At 48.1% G+C, this 22,153-nt stretch overlaps 1 protein-coding gene across 5 annotated transcripts in view; it reads right to left on the reverse strand.

Moving 5' to 3' along the window:
* TBC1D5 (TBC1 domain family member 5) overlaps positions 1-22,153 on the reverse strand; it is a 2,224,639-nt gene that overhangs the window by 1,310,188 nt on the left and 892,298 nt on the right. The window lies entirely within an intron of this gene.

Here is a 22,153-nt window from a genome sequence, read left to right on the forward strand (position 1 = left end):
GGCTGTTTACAGTGCAGGCGGATACATCTGGTATACTGCATACAGTTTGTAAGGCCTTGAGAAAAGAGCTGTATACAGTGCAGGGGGTTACATCTGGTATATTGCATAGCACTGAAGGCCTCAAGTAAAGGGCTGTTTACAGTGCAGGCGGTTACATCTGGTATATTGCACACAGTTATGAAGGCCTCGGGTAAGTGCTGTTTACAGTGCAAGTGGCTACATCTGGTATACTGCATACAGTTTGTAAGGCCTCGTGCAAAGTATTGTATACACTGCAGACGGCTACATCTGGTTTATTACACACAGTTTTGAAGGCCTCGAGTAAAGTACCGTATACAGTTCAGGCGGAAACATCCAGGCAGTAATGCTTCGTGAAGGTATGCAGTTGCCAGACAAGGACACTCTGGCGAATAGGGCGGAGGAAGCTGCCACCTTGCGTGTGGAATGAGCTGTGACCTTGGTAGCCAGGGGGCGCCCAGCCCTCTCATGACACAAGAGTATAGTCGATGAGACCCAGTAGATGCCCGCATCAAAGCCTGACCCTTCCTGGAGGCAGATAGGGAAATGAGCAATTGAGTAGATTTTCGATAAGATCGAGTCAAGTAGAACTTTAAATATTGTTTAATGTCAAGTGAATGGAGGGCTCTTTCAGCTGGCCAATACAGAGCAGGAAAAAAGGAGGGCAAAACCACTGGATCATTTAGATGAAACGTAGAAGGTACTTTATGAATAAAAGAAGGACTGGTAAGAAGAATGACTCTATCCTGATGAAACTGCAGGTGAGGCTCTGTTGTTGTAAAGGCCTGGATTTCACTAATGCATCTAGCTGACGTGATGGCCATCAGGGAAGCCACCTTCCAGGACAGGTACTTTAAATCGCATTTGTGAATTGGTTCAAAGGGTGGCCTCATAAGCTGCCACAGGACAAGGCTCAGTTGCCATAGCCCTGGAGGAGGTCTTATCGGAGGGTAGGCCTTGAAGAGTTCCTTCATGAACTCCTTCACCAGCCTGTTGGACCACAAAGACAAGCAACCAGAACATCATCTGGATATTGCCACCAAGTGCACACCGATGGACGTATTCGCCAGGCCAGCTTTGGTGAGAGACAAGAGATAGGGTAAAACGTCTTCGAGAGGAGAGAGGATCACAAGAGTGCCCGATACATTATGAGCAAAATCTTTTAGATTTGGCCAAGTACCATTTGATCATAGAAGGAGCTTTGGCTTCCTGCAGTATTGCTTGACATTCTGCAGAAATTGGTAGCTCTTCGAATTCTGTGTGATGAGGAGCCAAGCCGACAAGGGAAGAGTGTGAATTTGAGGATGAATCACTTGGCCCTGGTTCATGGAGAGGAGACTCCCCTTTGGCTGGAACAGGATTGAAGAGGACCCCGATAGGCGATATAGCTCTGTAAACCAGTATTGCCATGCCCATGTCGGGCAATTAGGATGATGCAACAAGGCTCTTGTTTGATCTTCTGCAGAACCTTTGGAATGAGAAGAAACAGAGGAAATGCGCAAGCAAACGTTACCTCCCACGAGAAGTGGAAGGCGTTTCCCAGAGAGCCTGGCTGAGGAAATCTGCTGGCGTAGAACCTGCATTTTCTGTTTAGAGATGTAGCCAACAGATCTAGGGTTGGAAACCCCCAATGCCGAAAAACTCTTTGGAGCTGATCTTCATTTAGCTCCCACTCATGACATTGTTTGGTGTCTCTGCTGAGGGAGTTGGCCCATTCATCCTGGACTCCTGGTACATGTTGAACTTTTATCGATATCTCATGGGCTATCAGCCATTCCCAGATCTGCTGAGCCAGGACTGAGAGGGCATGAGATCTTGTCCCACCTTGTTACAGCAGATAGAACATGGTGGTGGTGTTGTTGTCCATCGAACAAGGATTGACTATTTCCTGATCTTCTGCAAGAAGGCCTGGAGGCGCAGAAAAACTGCTTTTAATTCTAACAGATTTATGTAACACTGCGTTTCCTGAGTTGACCACTTTCTGTGAATCTAACTCCTGTAGGTGTGCTCCCCACCCATCCATGGAAGCGTCCAACATCACCAATTTTGGTTTTGTCGTATGGAAGGACAGACCTTGAGAAAGGTGGTCTCTGACTGCCCACCATTACATCTTTGAGATAATCTCTGGTGTGACTGAAATGTCTTCGAATAATCCCAGAGATTGAATCCATTGAGCATCGAGCTGCTCCTGAAGGGGTCTCATCCATAGGTGACAATGTGGGATGAGCGGGATGCAGGACAACATCATCCCTAGCATTCATTTGAATGTCCGTACTGGAACACACTTTTTTGCAGATAGGGATTGCACTGTTTTTTTGTAGGTGTGAAATCCTTCTTTACGTGGAGAAGGCCTTTAAAAGCGTGGTATCTAGAGTTGCTCCTAAAAACTCTGGTGACCTGAAAGGAATAAGAGAGGACTTTTACTCGTTGAGTTTGAGACCCAGAAAGCAAAAGAGCCGAACAAAGGCGTCCTTAGATCTTCTGGCGGCCTGGAAGGATAGAGTACTGACCAACCAGTCATCCAGGTAAGGGAATACCTGGTGACCGGATCGCTGGAAAAAGGCAGTCACTGATGCCAAGCACTTTGTGAAAACAATTAGAGCCGACTTTAACCCGAACGGTAGCATCTTGAACTAGTAATGGAACCCTGCAACCTAAAACCTGAGAAAGTGTTGATGCTTTGGATGTATTGGAATATGGAAATATACATCCAGAAGATCGAGGGATGGCATATAAATTTCCTGGAGCAACAACATCCTGAAGAGTTGACTTTTGATGAACTTGGTCAGCAACCTGAGGTCCATTATTTGCCTCAATTTTCCTGTCTTTTCCTTTATTAAAAAGAAATGAGAGTAGAACCCTAGATGGTGTTGACTGCATGGCACAACTTCGATTGTCTTTATGGAGACAAGCAATCTGATATCCCTCTTGAGAACTGCCTAATGACAATGAGAAGTTTTGCGCGGAGGTAAATCTGGAGAATGTTGAACAAGTTCCCGGGTGGGACCATTGTGGAATACATCAAACACCCATTTGTTGGAAGATAAGAGCTTCCATTGATTGAAGAATTTGAAGCAAGCAGGCCGATTTGAAGTGGGGCAATGGTAGTAGTTGCCTGTGAATCCTCATTGCCTCTTGTTAGCATCATGAGCTCTTCCTCCTGATGCTGGGGGACAACACGACTATGCTGTAGGGTAGGCTGGTGTGGAGGTTTGACGAAAGGGCTGTGCAGAGTACTGCAATCGAAATTCCTGCTGGTAGTAAATAGGTTGAAAACACTGCTGGAGTTAAGGTTGAGAGAGATATTGACCTCTACCTCTTCCCCGAAAAGAAGAAGACCTCTTTTGCTGCAGATTCGTCCGTGATTTAACTGTGTTTGTGTTCGACTTCAGCACATCATCCACGTGTTTTCCGAACAGGAACTCGCTGTCAAACGGCATATCCAGCACCTTGGCCTGAACCTCAGGGTGAAATGCTGTAGCCTTTAGCCACCCCTGTCGCCTTAACACCGCCGTGCCTGCCATTTGTCTGAAGGTGGTCGATGAGATGTCTAGAGCCACATCAATAATCTTGGAAGACATTCTCTCCCCTCTGATAGAACGTCCTTTGCCTCCTCCTTCTTATTCTCGGGAAGATACTCCAACAGGGAAGAGATGTCCAACCACATCTGTCGGTCATATCTCCCGAGGATAGCCATGGCGTTGGAGGCTCTGATCGCGGTGGCTGCCGAGAGAGAACCTATTGCCAATGTTACCCAGACGGTGGCCTGGTGGAACTGCACATGGAGAAATATGATTTTTAGATCTTCTTTAAGCAGCCTGCCTAATAACTGAATCAGGCCGAGTATGACCTATAAGGCACGCAGGAGAGTCTGCCGATGCCCTGTACTTCTTATCCAGGTTTGGAACCACAGCAGGAATAGGGGCTGGCGTTTTCATTGATTTCAGGCCCTTCTTCCATAAGAACTCCACAATGGGGATGGCTCTAGTGGAGCGTTGCTAAAAGGTTAAAAATCATACAAGAAACATTCCATCTACTTAGCAGGCATAGGGAGATCGAAGCACCTTGAAGACTGTTCCAAGAGATCGTGGAAGCCACTGATATCTGCAGGCAGAGAGTCAGCTTTAGGCGGAGTAGGCGAGGGCAGAGTAGGAGCTACATAATTGTCTCATTCATCATGGACATCCGGTTCCAACTGCAGTTCTCCTTCTTCTAGCTGTTGATCATCACTGTCCTGCACCTGAACAGGGATTTCCAAAGGTGGCGGAACAGTTTTGGCTCTTGGAAGAATAGGCGAAGGCGTAGCCAGAAGCGCAGGAACAACAACAAGGACCTCCTGTGTAGGTGGTGGTTGCAGAGCAGAGTTTGCCTCAGGAAATCGTTTGTAGTAGTCATGGAGTGTCATAGAAAGGTCAGTGACCAAGAAATGGGAATATTAATAGAAGGCTCTTGAGCATGATCCTCCTATTCTTCATATCGATAATGCTCTTAAATTGCATCTAAGCATTGAGCACTGCGACGCCCTGCATCAGAGAAGGAATATTCAACCTCCAAATAAGTAGATGGATCAACAAGCGCCTCATCCTCATCTGAGTCCTGGCATTTGACTCTGAGCTCAAGACCTCAAGAACTTCCGGCCCATCTCGCTGCTCCTGTTCCCGGCGAAAGTCATCAAGTAGATCATCAACAGGCAACTGACCCACTACCTCGAGGAGAACAACATCCTGGACCCGTCCCAATCCGGATTCCGCAGCAACCACAGCACCGAGGCTGCCCTCATTGCAGCCAACGATGACATCAGGACACTATTGGACAACTGCGAAACCGCGGCCCTCATCCTCCTAGACCTCTCGGCCGCCTTCAACACCGTCTGCCACCACACCCTACGCACACGCCTCCACAACGCAGGGATCCGCGACAATGCCCTGGACTGGATCACTACCTTCCTCACCGACAGAACCCAGAGGGTCCCCCTCCCCCATTCCGATCTGAAGCCACCAAGATCTTCTGCGGCGTGCCCCAAGGATCATCCCTCAGCCCAATCCTCTTCAACGTCTACATGGCACCGCTCGCCAACATCGTCCGCTCACACAACCTCATCATCTACGCCGACGACATACAGCTGATCCTCTCACTCACCAAGGACCCCGCCACCGCCAAGACCAACTTCCACGAAGGAATGAAGGCCGTCGCCGACTGGATGAAGAACAGTCGCTTGAAACTTAACTCAGACAAGACAGAGGTCCTCGGCAGCACTCCCTACGCCTGAGATGACTCTTGGTGGCCGGCTGTTGGGAACCGCACCGCAGCCCACCGACCACGCACGCAACCTGGGGTTCATCCTGGACTCATCGCTCTCAATGACCCAGCAAGTAAACGCGGTCTCCTCCTCCTGCTTCAACACCCTCCACCTATTTCGCAAGATCTACAGATGGATCCCCACCAGAAGGAAGGTCACCCAGGCCCTCATCACCAGCAAACTGGACTACGGCAACGCCCTCTACGCAGAAACCACGGCCAAACTCCAGAAAAGACTACAAAGCATACAGAACACCTCTGCACGCCTCATCCTCGACATCCCCCGCCACACTCGCATCACAGCCCACCTGAGAAACCTTCACTGGCTCCCAGTCAACAAGAGGATCACCTTCAAGCTCCTCACCCACGCTCACAAAGCACTGCACAATGCTGGCCCAGCATACCTCAACAAACGACTCACCTTCTACACCCCGAACCACCAGCTTCGCTTCGCTGACCTCTCCCTTGCCACCGTTCCACGCATCCACAGAACAACCACCGGCGGCAGATCTTTCTCCTACCTCGCCGCCAAGACATGGAACACCCTCCCCACCCATCTGCAACAGACCCAGGACCTGCTGACCTTCAGGAGACTCCTCAAGACCTGGCTGTTCGAGCAATAGGTGCACCCCTCCCCCCACCTCTCAGCGCCTTGAGACCCTCACGGGTAATTAGTGCGCTCTACAAATGATTGATTGATTGAGCTGCGAGGGGCTGTATGCAGGGCCATACAAATCATCAGCCTCAGATTACTGAAAATCCAAGAGGCGACTAGGAGGCAATGGGGATATCTTTGAAAAGTCCTGTAGAAGAGATGGTATCGCCTTTGAAGGCACAATCTTTTTCCCTCGTGGACGGTAGAACTGTCAGCGGCCGTTGGAGAGAGAGGACCCACCGATGGTGAGGTGACCAGCTGGACAGTCGACGGCAAAGCCCTCGTCAACAGAGACAGTCTTAAGACAGTCGATGACAGTGACAGCACCACTTCCATCTTCGACGACGAAGCCACTGTTGTTGTCTTGACCGTCGATGTAGTCGAAGTCGCTGACCTGACCATCGACGAAGCACCTGATGTCATAGAAACGGAGGCCGTAGACTGATTTCTTCATCTACGGAGAAATTGACGAGCACATTTTTACAGCTGAAGAATCCCTGAAGGGAGTATGAGGTGCAGACGGTGGAGCAGAACCAGCTCTTTGATGAGAGGACGAGGGACCAGGTTCATCCTTTTTAACCATTTTTTCCCCAGGCCTCTCCTTACTTTGAGGTATAGATTTTTAGGACCTCTCTGCGAAGAGAAAGACCCTTCTTTCTTTCTTTTCTTGGAGGAGGTATGGGGCCTCTCCTCACCGTCGGAGTCCTTGGCAGCCATTTTTCTTTGAAGCTAGAGAAGCAGCCTACCCTCACGATCTTTGACGGTATTTTCTTGAAAAAGTACGACAGTATTTGCATTCTATGGGCTTGTGGTCAGGATACAGGCATGTGGGTCCTCAGAATACAGTCTGGACTTTCAACAATTCTTGCAGGGCCTGAACAACCCTTTTTTAGACTCCAGCATAATGGACAAAATAGGTATTCACACTCCTGGACTATACCTCAGAAAAAGAGATGAAGCAAGAAATGAACTGTAAGCTGGAAGTTCAAAAGGGCAACAGTAGAAACACTGACTGAGCAGAGCACTGTGACTGAGCACAGCTAAGGGAGACGTCCTAACACGACGAGCAGCAAGACATCTGAGGTATGGAGACCCTACAGGGGATGGAAACTATGGTCTACACTAACTGGCTGGAGTTTGGATGTTTTAAAAAAGAATGGTAATAAGTGCTAAAGGCTATTGATTTCCTATGGCAATTAAATGTTAAATTTTAATACTGCTATTTTACTGTTACCGTGGGACTCCTACCATGACGGGGAAGATTCAAGCATGTGAAACTTTAAAAGATACAATACTGGAGAAAGTACAGTATATAGTTCAGACGGCTACATCTGGTAAACTGCATACAGTTTTGAAGGCCTCAAGTAAAATTCTGTATAAAGTGTAGGCGGCTACATCTGGTATATTGCATAAAGTTTTGAAAGCCTCGAGTAATGTATTGTATACAGTGTAGGAGGTTACATCTGGTATATTGCATTCAGTTTTGAAGCCCTCAAGTGAAGTACAGTATACAGTTCAGGCAGCTACATCTGGTATAGTGCATACAGTTTTGAGGCCTCTAGTAAAGTAATGTAAACAGTGTAGGCGGCTACATCTGGTATACTGCTTACAGTTTTGAAGGGCTCGAGAAAAGTACAGTATACAGTTCACCGGCTACAGCTGGTACACTGCATACCCTTTTGAAGGCCTCAGGCAAAGTACTGTATACAGCTCAAGTGGCTACATCCAGTATATTGCATACAGTTTTGAAGGGCTCGAGGAAAGTACCATATACAGGTCAGCGGCCACATCTGGTTTATTGTATCCAGTTTTGAAAGCCTCGAGTAAAGTACTGTATACAGTGCAGGCGGTTACATCTGGTATATTGCATACAGTATTGAAGGCAGAGGAAAGTACCGTATACAGTTCAGCGGCTACAGCTGGTATACTGCATACCGCTTTGAAGGGCTTGAGTAAAGTACTGTATACAGTTCAGCTGCTACAGCTGGTATACTGCATACCGCTTTGAAGGGCTTGAGTAAAGTACTGTATACAGTTCAGCTGCTACAGCTGGTATACTGCATACAGTTTTGATGCCCTCAAGTAAAGCACTGTATACAGTTCAGCGGCTACATCTGGTATATATTTCATATAGTTTTGAAGGCCTAGAGTAAAGTACCGTGTACAGTTCAGCGGTATAATCGGTTCGGAAACCGTCCCGAGCATCTAAACATGGCGCCCACAGCGACCCCGACCGGAAGCGGAGTTAGCCGTGCTTTACCGGCAGGCGAGGCCGACAGAAAAAGCTATGAAACGAGGCAATCAGTGTGTTCGGATGCCAAGAGCGAGGAAAGGGGGACAGAAGACACCACGGGGCCAGAACAGACACAAAACCAGGAAGAAAGAGGAGAATATCTCAGCGAGAAGGTGGAGGTCGGAGAAACCGTTGGTAACCAGGAGCCGGCCATCGGGGGAAACTGCAGCTCAAGGAGCAATGCTGACGAGTCCGTCCTCTCCTTAGGGAAGCGGAAGCTGCGGCACCCATCCTCACGGCCCAGGAGGGTCGTGAGTTCAGGCAAGTGTCTCAACGACCCTTATTGCATGCAAAAGGGTGGTGGGCAGGGTTACGGGCCAGCCAAGTTTAAACCGGTCTCCATTTTCTCCCGCACAAAGGCACGAAACACGGTAGGGATGGTGAAGGGTGCACTAGACCTCTCCCCCTTGTTTGTATAAGATTTTGTATTTGACTTTCGTCAACTAAATGCCATATCGAAATTTGAAGCATACCCAATGCCTCGGGTTGATGAGTTAATAGAAAGGTTAGGAAATGCCAGAGTGATGTCCACCATTGACTTGACCAAGGGGTTTTGGCAAATTCCCCTCTCACCTGAAGCCAAAGAAAAAACAGCGTTCTCTACCCTTTCAGGTCTCTACCAATTCAAAGTACTCCCCTTTGGCCTTCACGGCGCCCCCGCCACTTTCCAAAGACTAATGAACGTTCTGTTACGCTCCCATCAGGAATATGCCGTCGCCTATCTAGACGACAGTCGTGTATATCCCAGACTGGGAAACACATCTTCACCATCTAGAGGAAATCTTACACACACTTCAACAAGCAGGCCTCACCATCAATCCTAAAAAAAAACTACCTTTGGCACAGACCACATAGAATATCAAGGTTACGATATCCAGGGAGGATGGATCAGACCACAACTAAACAAACTGGAAGTCATTACTAAAATTCCTTGTCCCACCACTAGGAAAGATGTCTGTTCCTTTTTGGGGTTGGTAGGTTATTATAGGAGGTTCATTCCACACTTCTCCGATATAGCCAGTCCCCTCACAGACCTCCTGACAAAACCAAAAATAGGAAAACCCATCCTCTGGAACAGTGCTTTTGAGAACAGCTTCTGCCCGTTGAAAGAGTCCTTATGTAGTGCTCCGATCCCAACGTGCCCGGACTACAAAAAAAACGTTTGTTCTACAAACTGATGTTTTGAATAGAGGACTTTGGGGCAGTCGTATCCCAACCTGATTGTAAAGGGATCAACATCCTGTTCTCTTCCTTAGCAGGAAACTCTTTTCTAGAGAAACCTGGTGCGTGACCATAGAGAAAGAATGCCTGGCAATAAAGTGGGCCATGGAGGCACTATAGTACTATCTCTTAGGTTGTTCCTTTTTACTGCTCACAGACCATGCCCTTTTAACTTGGCTTTCCTTGCATAAAGACTCCAATCCTAATATTCTTCGCTGGTTCCTTTCTTTACAGCCATTCACCTTTCAAACCCTGCACATTCCAGGCAAACTACAATCAAATGTGAATTTCCTGTCCCGGTACCCTGTTTCTCAATGGCCCTCACGTCCATTCCCGGAGGGAAGGCAGTGTGATTGGTTCGGGAACCATACCGAGCATCTAAACATGGCGCCCACAGCAACCCCGGCCGGAAGTGGAGTTAGTGCTCCAGTGCCGGCGGGCGAGGCCGACAGAAAAAGCCTGGAAACAAGGCAAGCGGTGTGTTCGGACTCCAAGAGCGGGAAAAGGGGGCCAGAGGACACCACGGGTCGAACCGGACCCGAAACCAGGAAGAGGAGAATATCCCAGCAAGAAGGTAGAGGTCTGAGAAACCGTCGGTAACCAGGAGCCGGTCGTTGCGGGAAATTGCAGCTCAAGGAGCACCGCTGACAAGTCCTGTCCTCTCCTTAGGGAAGCGGAGGCTGAGGCTTCAACCCCCACGGCCCAGGAGGCTCGTGGGTTCAGGCAAGTGGCTCAACAATCTATAGAAAACGAGAAGAGGGGGGGGACCAGAAGCTTGTAATGGTCCAGTGTCTATGCTCCGTGTATCGTCTATCAATCAAAAAAGGAGACACTGTTCCAAAAAGGAGAGAAACAAAAGGAGACTCAAAAAGCATGAAAAGAGAAAGCCCTAGGCTTTGTAAGACCCAAATGTTGGAAGGGGAAGCAGAGCTTATTTTCTCTTGTTGCCCTCACACACCCCGGAAGGTGTCATGCTTCATCATCGGGCGTTTTGCTCCTCGTCGGGCCGGCGCTGCAAAGCCCTACGGGTCCCCTGAAGGGTCACTTTAGCGGATATCTTTTTAGAGAAAACGCCGTTTGGTGCATGCACGTGTGTGGTTTGGGTCCTAAAAAAAGGTAGTGGTGCAGTCGTGTGTGCGTGACGTGATAAATTAAAAATTGTCTAAGGGTTGCTCGCAAAATATTGTTTAATAAAGACAAGGAATGGCACCCTTGACAAACTAAAAAACCCGTAGGTTAGGTGTTACCCTAATGGGGTTAATGTCCCATCAGATAACTAAAATGTGGTCAATGTGGTCGACATGTTTCGCGCCCCTGCGGTCCAAACGGCTCCGTGGCGCTTCCTCAGGACCAACTATTACGATGTGCAGTATGTGTAAAAGTGATCTGGGGGATAGTACCCGCAGTATATATCCGGGAGAAAGTTGCTCCAAAGAATAGGGGACGAGCGTTCACACCTTCTTGTGAGTTTTGCTCTGGTGTGGCCTCTGACGAACCTACCCCAACCGTCCAGAGGACGTCCAGAGGACGGTTGGGGTAGGTTCGTCAGAGGCCACACCGGAGCAAAACTCACAAGAAGGTGTGAACGCTCGTCCGCTAGTCTTTGGAGCAACTTTCTCCTTATACTTAGGCTCATATTCAGGAGCGACTCTCAATCTGACATAACAGATAGCAGGGCCATTGAGTCCCTGGACGCCCGGATATATACTGCGGGTATTATCCCCCAGATCACTTTTACACATACTGCACTTCGTAGTTGGTCCTGAGGAAGCGCCACGGATCCGTTTGGACCGCAGGGGCGCGAAACATGTCGACCACATTGACCACATTTTAGTTATCTGATGGGACATTAACCCCATTAGGGTAACACCTAACCTACGGGTTTTTTAGTTTGTCAAGGGTGCCATTCCTTTGTCTTTATTAAACAATATTTTTCGAGCAACCCTTAGACAATTTTTAATTTATCACGTCACACACACGACTGCACCACTACCTTTTTTTAGGACCCAAACCACACACCGCATGCACCAAACGGCGTTTTCTCTAAAAAGATCTCCGCTAAAGTGACCCTTCGGGGGACCTGTAGGGCATTGCAGCGCCGGCCCGACGAGGAGCAAAATGTCCGATGATGAAGCATGATACCTTCCGGGGTGTGTGAGGGCAACAAGAGAAAATAAGCTCTGCTTCCCCTTCCAACATTTGGGTCTTACAAAACCTAGGACTTTCTCTTTTCATGCTTTTTGAGTCTCCTTTTGTTTCTCTCCTTTTTGGAACAGCATCTCCTTTTTTGATTGATACAAGTGGCTCAACAACCCTTATTGTATGTAAAAGGGGGGGGCAGGGTTACGGGCACTCAAGTTTAAACCGGTCACCATTTTCTCCAGCACTAAGGCACGAGACATGGCAGGGACGGTGAAGGGTGCACTAGACCTCTCTCCCTTGTTTGTTGATTAGGAAAACGCTATCCTATATCCTAACCCCTCCATTTCTTTACTTTGTTTTTCCGGTACCTTTGAGAGGAAAAGGACCCCGACTGCGTGGCCTTCAGGAGTCCTAGACAGGAGCAAATCATACACCTGACTTACCTACTGCCCTGGACTATGATTAAGACAACATTGTAGATGCATTTGTGTTGTATTTGACTCTATATCCACCCCATCCACCGCTCCAGAAGGATTGCGATTATTAATGCGGCTAAAAAATAACACTAATCTTTGTCCCGGGTCGTGTGTGATTGAGAGAGAGACCCCTCCAGAAAGAAACCTTACAAGCGGCTACAGCTGGTATACTGCATACAGTTTTGAAGCCCTCAAGTAAAGTACTGTATACAGTTCAGCGGCTACATCTGGTATACTGCATACAGTTTTGAAGGCCTCTAGAGAATGGACTTATTTTTAGGAGGCACAGCTCCGACCCCTGGCTTGCCCCCTTCAGCCCCTTGCACTGCCTGTGCGACTAGTAGCCTCTGAGATGTCAACCACCACAGGGACGGCTCTGCACTCAGGGAGTAATATTCTATTATTCATTATTAGTGCAATAAAAAATGGAACACCCTTAGATGGAATGGCAAAACTAGCACTGGCATGGTATATTATTTGTTATATAAGGGGAACTCATGGCATATGGGAGAGGCATCTATAACAAAATGTTGTCCCTGGCAGAATGGAGGTAGTTTTTGACATATAGGGGCATCCAACAGCACATTTTGGAGAAAAAAATAATGGGATCCACTTCTGGGAAGCGTCAAGTTTCATTAGCCTGGCACACAATAAAAGGATTTGAGTATTTAATGAGTGCCCTTTCAGCGCCTATGGCATTTTTGCAAATTGATATGAAAACTGTACTTTAAAATACGCTATTTCACTTCATTCTTTTAACAATGTTCTTCATTGGAGAAACTCCATGATCATTCGGTCATATGGCAGTCATCTCTGCTCCCAGCAATGTTCCCTTGGGGTTGTCCATGATCATTCGGTCATATGGCAGTCATCTCTGCTCCCAGCAATGTTCCCTTGGGGTTGTCCATGATCATTCGGTCATACGGCAGTCATCTCTGCTCCCAGCAATGTTCCCTTGGGGTTGTCCATGATAATTCGGTCATACGGCAGTCATCTCTGCTCCCAGCAATGTTCCCTTGGGGTTGTCCATGATCATTCAGTCATATGGCAGTCATCTCTGCTCCCAGCAATGTTCCCTTGGGGTTGTCCATGATCATTCGGTCATACGGCAGTCATCTCTGCTCCCAGCAATGTTCCCTTGGGGTTGTCCATGATCATTCGGTCATACGGCAGTCCCCTCTGCTCCCAGCAATGTTCCATTGGGATTGTCCAGCAATTTAAGAGTAATTTCTCTCTCCCCGTCTTAGTCATATTTGCTGTTTCTGATCGTATGTTATGAGATTGAAGATGGCTAATAGAAAGTTCATGAATCCTTGTTATGATCCTTCTCCGTGAACGCTCTAGTTTATATTGATGGCTCCTCCTAAGTAGGCTTGGCTGTATCCAGTATCATGAAGGAAAATGAAGGACTATCATTGTAGCGTTCATATGTCCTTAAAACAATTTAAAAGTTGCATGAGATATGTTACATGTATTTGTATGACGTGCATCTTACATGGGAGGTTATCCTGGGGTCTAAAGAAGGAGAGTGTTGCCCTGGCTGGGACCTATTCAAATAGCCAGGTTTTCAGTTTCTTGTGAACTTCAAGAAGTGAGCTAGTAGCTCTGCAGTTTTCCAGTATCTTGGGGTCTGCAGAGCATTTCTTCGGCAGGGGTAGTGTGATGGAGTGTTTCCAGGCGTCTGGAAAAGTGGCAGTGGTGAGGGAGTTGCTGAGTATCGGGCTGAGAGCAGCGCAGATGGGGTGGAGTCCATTCATGAAGATAAAGTGTAGTTAAGGAGCCGATGCAGCTCACAAGTGGGTGGAGTACATGGTGGTGGTGGTCTCTGGCAAGGTGACGGTGGGCCAGCAGATCATCGCGGTTACTGGGGATTTCCACTCTTCAGGCTAGGGGGGTTGTGAGGGTAGATGGGTCCGGTTGGGAAGAGAGGTTGTTGTAATTATGCCGATTTTGTCACTGAAGTAGCAGGAAAGCTAGGTAAAGAGATCTTTGATGGGGTGCCGGTCGTGGAGATAGTGGCTGGGGAGGTGAAATCCTTTACTATGGATCAAAGTTCTTTGGCGTTATTTCGAGCGGCCCTCTGAGTTTGGTAAGTGCGGAGTGTCTGGTGGTTTTAAGTTGCTGGTGTTAGAGCTGGAGGGTGGATCTGTAGGTCATTCTGTTTCTAGGTCTCGCTTACGCAGCGCACATGCGCTGTATAGGAGGACCTTTAGCAGTCGCTCTGCTCTTTTTAGAAGCACGTGCTTGTGGTGGCATCCGCCTTGCAGGAGCGAGCAGGGGCGTGCCACAAGTAGGAGTATGTGCTTCCAAAAAGAGCAGACTGCGTGCGCACGCGCGCGCACCACTCCCGGGCTTGTCTGCATGTAGCTCACTTCATTGCCTTTTCACTCCACATGTGTAATTGTTGCCATAAAATCCATGCCTTACTTGGATTGCTTCTTTGGTTGCTGTAACGTTAGTGATTTTGCCCCTTAGCAAACAGCTTTACATGCGTCTCCGTTAGCCTCTGTCGATGGTAAATTGATTTAATTAATCTTGAGTATGTGAGTTCTAAATCCCAGGTCCAGGGTCTAAGCTAAGCTTGCTTGTCATTAAGATATCCACACACTCGTTAGGCTCCTCTCTCTCTAAATCTCTCTCTCTCTAAATCTCTCTCTCTAAATTTCTCTCTAAATCTTTCTAAATCCCTCTCTCTCTAAATCCCTCTCTCTAAATCTCTCTAAATCCCTCTCTCTCTAAATCTCTCTCTCTCTCTCTAAATCTCTCTAAATCTCACTAAATCTTTCTCTCGCTCTAAATCTCTCTCTCGATCTGAATCGCTCTCTCTGAATCGCTCTGTAAACCTCTCTAAATCTCTCTAAATCTCTCTCCAAATCTAAATATCGCTCTCTCTCTAAATCTCTCTCTCTCTCTTCCCCCCTTCAGCCCCCCCCTCTTAATTTTTCCTCCACCTTTCGGCATTGTCTCACTTTCAAACTCATCCAGAATCTTTCACTACTTTCCAACTAGCGCTTTGAAACCGGCCGGGTGGAGTTCGCACCCTTCTGAAAAGCGTACCCAGTCCAGGTGGGTCGTTGTGTTAAAAGGGGACAGAGAAGTGGGACGCAATCTTAAGAAAATCCTTATTTTCTTAAATGAAAGACATAGCACAGGGAGCACCTTTGTGAAATACGGAGCGCAGCATAGCAGCAGTTTCCTTGGCATACGACAGGGGGCACTGTTGGTTAGCTGGTTCTTCGACTTATCACTCGGGGCAGATGTACAAGGAAGTGCCGCAGCACGGCAACGCAAGCCCTTTGGCTGCGCCATGCTGCGGCACTTCAAAAGCACAGGAATGCAACATATTTACAACAATATGTCGCATTCCTGTGCTCTCCCCTGCACTGGCGCACAAACTGCTGACATGCGCCAGTGCAGGCATGGTGCAAGGATGCCTGCGTCATGGAGAGATTGTTTTTGTGCAGGAAGGTGCCCCTTCCTGCACAAAAACAATCACTACAGGCATTTTCCTCTTTCAATGTGTGCTGTAGAATGCAGCACGCATTGAAAGAGGAAACCAGCATTGGCATAGCCAATAGGTCTCGCCTTTGGGACCTTATAAGTGTTTAGTCATCCAGCACAATATCCTTGGTGCAACAACATCAACTGTTGCATGGTTAATCACTTATAAGGTCCCAAAGCAACTGTAAAATACAGGGTACCATATTTATTTTATTTACCTTAAGTTACTCTTTGTACAAACCTTCTCCACCATCTGTTTACTGTTTGGTTCTTTGCCAAACATAATTTACTCCGTAAAAATATTTTAACAAAGATTATATGTTGTTTTTCTGTGTCCTTGTCTAGTGTGCTTTTAATATCACTTGTCTATGCAGACTCCAGGTTCTTAAACAATGAAGGCTTCTTGTGCCAAGAAGCATTATTCAAACATTTATCAAAGGGTAGGCCATTCCTGGGCAGTTGTTGACCGGGGTGAAGTCAGAGGGACAGAGGTCACACAATTGTTTGTTAGATGGTATGTTTTTCATGAGACTGGTAAAATGCTTTGTATTGAATGCCTTTTTTTGGTTGTGACTAAAAAAGGTTATGAAAAGCACGATTAGTTATTTTTTCTACCACACAATTCACTTATTGGTGGTGTGTTATTAATTTTAAGAACTGTGGTGACTACTACGGTGATCTAACCCTATGGAAAATGCTGATCGATTTGATGAGCCATTTTTGAGTAGACCTTTTTTCAGGGAAATTTTAGTGTCTGTAAATTAAACAAGCATTGGCATAGTCAATAGGTCTCGCCTTTGGGACCTTATAAGTGTTTAGCCATGCAACAGTTGTTGTTGCATGAAGGATATTGTGCTGCATAACTATATACTTATAAGGCCCCAGAGGCGAGACCTATTGGCTATGCCAATGCTTGTTGTCATGGGTGTCTCTTTTCATGTGTTCTATTCGATTGCAAAGGCTTTTGGCTAGTCACAGATCTTGTGCACATGCTAGGTTGAATTCTGTCTTGGGGGTGGTGATGGTTTTGAGTGGGACAGAGAGTCCATGGGGGAGGTGATCAAGCCATTTAAGTTTATAATAGATCGGGAGGGGCCTTTGTCAGCAGGCGGTGGGTTTGGAGCCCAGAGGTCCAGGTTTCCTCTGGGATTCTGGTCCAGTTGCATCGAGAGGCTTTGGAAGGTGTGGCTCCATGTTGGTAAGTGAGGAGCAGGCCGAAGCAGATGAGGGCCAGGTGTGATCTTTTACACTGTGAACCTGGAAATGTTGGTAAAGACAGAGTCGAGGTGGTGTCTCGCAGTGTGGGTGGGGTTCCACACTCATTCAGTGAGTCTGAGAGTGTTTAGGTCTTCCAGGAGTTTGTTGGTGTTTTGTTTGGTGCAGTCTTCCAGGTGGAAATTTAGGTCCAGAGGAGAATGGAGGAGCTGGAGTCGAGCGCCAGTGGGGTGATGAAGCCAGTGATAGTTTTCCCTAAGTTCGATCTCAGGCAGAGAGGTCGGAATTTCAGGGTCCCGCTGGGTGGCGGGGTATTGCTGGAGATGTGGAGTTTAAAGACCAGGTGTTCCCAGGAGGTCCCTGGAGTTTGCTGGGGTGATGGAGCAGTGTATGAATTCTTAATAGATGACGGCTAGTCCTCCTCCGGGTCTGCAGGTTCTGTCCTCTCTTGCGATCTTGAAGCCGCTGGGGCTAGCCACTGCAATGTCGGGAGCCGAAGTCAGAGTGAGAAAGGTTTCGGTGAGCAAGAGAAGGTCAAGGGTGAGGTCGTGAATTAGGTCCCATACTTCGATAGCAAGCCTGATGATGTTCAAGCGAGTATTGAGGAGGAGCCAAGTCAGAGTGGGGTGTGAGTTGTGCGCTGGGGTGTAGCTTGGGTGTGAGTGTGGGCAGTGCTTCAAGTGGGCAGGGTCTTTAAAGGGGGCCTCGATACGGGTCTCTATCGGGCTCTGTTTTGTGCCTTGGCACAGGCGGTGCGTTTTTTCCCGGACTGCAATGACAGCAGGCACATCGTTGTCCACGTGCCCACACTGCTCAATTCTCACTAGTGGAGAAGTTACGGCATGACGTCATGCCAGGTGAGACTATAGGGGAAGTGAAATCCTTTAAAGAGACTAATTCCCTCTCAGGATTTCCCTTCTCTTTTTGAAACTCAGGAGCAGCAACATTGTCACGGTGTCACCAAGGCTTTAAGTGGAAGTTTTTTCAATTTTATATACAAGCCACAGTTGCTGTTTATTTATCTTATGCAACTAACAACCATTGACAAAGCCAATGGTCCTGACTTGTAGGTATGATGTTACTTGTATCATATATCTGGATGCAATTACAGAAACAGCAAAATACAAGTCAGGCGGCACACTATGCTAAGCACAGATTTTTAGCTTACGTGTTTTTGAGCCACGCCCTTAATTACAGTGGCCACGCCCCTTGAGAGACCACCCCCCCCCAGAGTTTTTTCATCCCACTTAAAGCCCTGAGCGTGTGGAACAGAAGGAAGGTGGTGGGTCAAGGTTGCTTGCCCGGGGGGGGGGGGGGGGGGTTTGGGGGGGGCATAGAGAAGTAGCAGCAGGTGTTGCAGGAGAATGTACCACTTTTGGAGGGGTAGGCATGGGAGCAACAAGCTAAAGGATGTCCAGTGCTCTGGACGTGGGGCAGTGAGGCAGGGTGTCAGTGGCCCAGTAGTGTCTGGGGCTGCGGTGGATGGGAGACGACTCCAGAAGACCTGGCACTGGGCTCAGGTACAGACGGGCTTGCCTTTGGCACGCCCATTGTGCATTCGCGCTGCAGCTACCACTGTGTAGTTCCGGGAGGGTGGACCGGGGGCGGGGCTGGGTGAAGCGGAGGCGGGGCTGGGTGAAGCAAGGGCGGGGCTGGGTGAAGCGGGGGCAGGGCTGGGTGAAGCAAGAGCAAGTGGAAGGCAGGTACAGGTAAAAATGCAGAAAGGTTGCAGAGGGAGAAGGGTGCTAAAGGTTGGAAAAAATGTAAACAGAGAAGGCTTCTGAGAATCGAGAAGAAGGGAAGAAAAGAGTTAGAGTGCGAGAGATGAAAAGGGTAAAGAGCAAAAGAAAATAATACAGGAGGCAAGAGATGGCGAAAACAGGGGCGAAGAGGTAAAAAGATCAAAGAAAGCAAGAACAAGAGGGCTATGTAGAAAGAGACGAACAGGCAAAAGCTGAAAAAGAATGTAAGTGACAATTCAAGAGTGAATGGAAAACAGGTAAAAGGGGAAAAGCTGAGAAATAAAGCAAGAGTGACAACGCAAGGCTGATATGAGAAAACAGGCAAAAAGGTCAAACTGTGAAAGCGGAAAGAGGCAACAGCCAGAAGAGAGAGGCAAGAGTGAGGCTGGGAGATTTATTGTGTTTTCTATCCCAAACATTTTCAACATTGAAGGAGATACAAGTATCTGACCTTTTATGCATATGCACCATTTCTCTGTGTTTTGCTTTTTTTAGCATCATACATTTTTGGGCCCTACTGTTCAGGGCCTTTTCACTCACGTCTAGAATATATGTGGTGTAGGAACGATTTTGTTTCACTTTGCTGTGATCTCAATGTTATATAACTGTCTATCAGTGTCTGCTTATAATGGCGAGTCCTTAGTTCGTATGTGGAGATACATTTCATCCACATTTGGTCACCCAGTCATTTCAGTTGGATGGTCTCCAGACAGCGAATACAGACATACTCTGGTGGTAAGAGCAGTTTATCCAGTTCTGGTCCCCGCTCTCATTTTACAGCTATTTTCAGGATCTGGAACCTGATTTGGCTTAATTTGATTTTTGTGTGTATTTGTGTTCCACTGTGCTGCCACTGGTGCCTTTTTTCTGCTGTTTTACATATTTTGCGCTCTGTGAAACATGTTTCGGCTTTCCTGGAAGTCTCATCAACAGGGGCCTTCAACAGGGACATGTAATTTGACGGATCACACTGCTTGGGTCACAAGTAGCAGCATTTTGTCAAAGGAAAGAGTTCCCCTGTTGAGGGATGTTGCAATGTGGAGCCCAAACTATGTTGTACAGTGCTTGCAGTTCAGGAAAGGGTTCTCTAAGAGCTGCATCTGCAGACCAGTGGGTTGATCAACAATCTGCAGGGTCTCACACGCCAGGTCACAATAATACCGTGCAGTGGGGTCTCGAGAAGGCCACCCTTCCGCTGTACGCCCAATAACTGATAGTTTGGCTGTTTTGGGGGTTCAGCACTTGTTTTGTTTACTGCGCCTGCTCGCCTTAGCAAGAAACCCAAATGTTACACTGGGCTGGAGCACTGGGGGCATCGTGCCTTCGAGTGCAGATATGAAGCAGTCTTGTGATATTCACTGCGTGTGACACTAATAACAGTGTGGGGTCCTTGAAGCGCTGAAGACGCCCCCGCCGCACACACCCCTGATTGACTCTTTATCCCTGCCTTTATAATGACAATAAAGGGGTGTTATGGAGCAGCAAAGGCAGCGTTGATGAGCCGAGCACAGAGGAGCTCAGATGATGAGCCGAGCACAGAGTAGCTCAGATGATGAGCCGAGCACACAGGAGCTCAGATGATGAGCCCAGCACACAGGAGCTCACATGATGAGCCCAGCACACAGGAGCTCACATGATGAGCCCAGCACACAGGAGCTCACATGATGAGCCCAGCACACAGGAGCTCACATGATGAGCCAAGCACACAGGAGCTCAGAAAAGCAGAGCACACAGGAGCTCAGAAAAGCAGAGCACACAGGAGCTCAGAAAAGCAGAGCACACAGGAGCTCAGAAAAGCAGAGCACACAGGAGCTCAGAAAAGCAGAGCACACAGGAGCTCAGAAAAGCAGAGCACACAGGAGCTCAGAAAAGCAGAGCACACAGGAGCTCAGAAAAGCAGAGCACACAGGAGCTCAGAAAAGCAGAGCACACAGGAGCTCAGAAAAGCAGAGCACACAGGAGCTCAGAAAAGCAGAGCACACAGGAGCTCAGAAAAGCAGAGCACACAGAAGCTCAGATGATGAGCCGAGCACACAGGAGCTCAGATGATGAGCCGAGCACACAGGAGCTCAGATGATGAGCCGAGCACACAGGAGCTCAGATGATGAGCCGAGCACACAGGAGCTCAGATGATGAGCCGAGCACACAGGAGCTCAGATGATGAGCCGAGCACACAGGAGCTCAGATGATGAGCCGAGCACACAGGAGCTCAGATGATGAGCCGAGCACACAGGAGCTCAGATGATGAGCCGAGCACACAGGAGCTCAGATGATGAGCCGAGCACACAGGAGCTCAGATGATGAGCCGAGCACACAGGAGCTCAGATGATGAGCCGAGCACACAGGAGCTCAGATGATGAGCCGAGCACACAGGAGCCCACAGGTTTAATGTGCGCCCGTTCGCGTCGCCTGGTTACAGGAACAAATAAGGTTTGTAAATGTATGGAAATATAGATCTATAGGGCTTGTAGGGTATGGGAAGGTCTTTTTAATAATGACTTTAAACTTTAATGGTATCCCTAAGAGTACAGATGACGTAGAGTACGTAGGCCGTAAGGGCCCTATCTACTCTGCTGATGACGCAGAGCTCTCAGTCCCGAAACAAACTTTTATCAAGGGCCCCGTTGAGAGATTTCATACATTACTAGGGAGTGAAAGAATTTGCTTTTAATGGAGACAAACACTAAATTACCTGCTTTTGAAAAAACATATGCGGGTAAGGCATTCTTTCATCACAACCTTTGAAAACGTTAAGCCATTTGAGCATCTCGGCTTGGCAGAAAAATGTGTCTGGTCAGCACGAGTGAAAACAAAGCTGCCGAAAAAATAAAGAACGTTTCTTCATCCAAGTCACTAGACTTCCCTTCATCCATCTACACAAGAAGTGACACTCCTCCCAGTTCCCAGGCCCAACATAATGGCTGCCACAGCGTGGATGTGCAGCGCGCACGCCAAACGCAAGCCCGTCTGTACCCGGTCCACGCCCAGGAACTCTGGCACTCCACCCTACTGCTGCTACCATGCTGCGACCCTCCGCGTCCTCAACCATGGTTGCCTCGCCATACCACACAACACCGAGGCAGTATTTTTCTGAGCTTCCTGCAAGTTTTTATGATCCTACCTACAACCAAGTGTCATCGCATCAGCAGCACCCAACACCCCACTCTCACTCACTCATAGTCCTGCAATTCACACTCACATGCATGCTCCTCAACACCTGCTCACTCACCTAACACGCCACAGAAATCTGGGACCTGCTGCACCACCATGCCCCTGACCTGCTTTTCTTTTCGGAAACAGGTCTAATATCCCTCACTGGCCTACAAGATCGCCAGGCAAGACAGACTTCACAGGCCAGGGGGCGGAATCACTATCATCTGCGAGACCACAATCAGCTGCACTACATCCACAGACACGTCATGCTCCAACATGCAACACCTGTCGGACAAGCTCCACGTCACAACCAACTTCACCATAAACGTCACTCATCTACAGACCACCAGGACTGCGCACCAACTTCACCGACACAATCACAGACTTTGCCGCACCACTCGCCCTGAATGCTAGCAATAACATTCCACTCGGCACCTGT

The sequence above is a fragment of the Triturus cristatus genome, chromosome 10 (assembly GCF_964204655.1).
Source record: "Triturus cristatus chromosome 10, aTriCri1.1, whole genome shotgun sequence".
Lineage (NCBI taxonomy): Eukaryota > Metazoa > Chordata > Amphibia > Caudata > Salamandridae > Triturus > Triturus cristatus.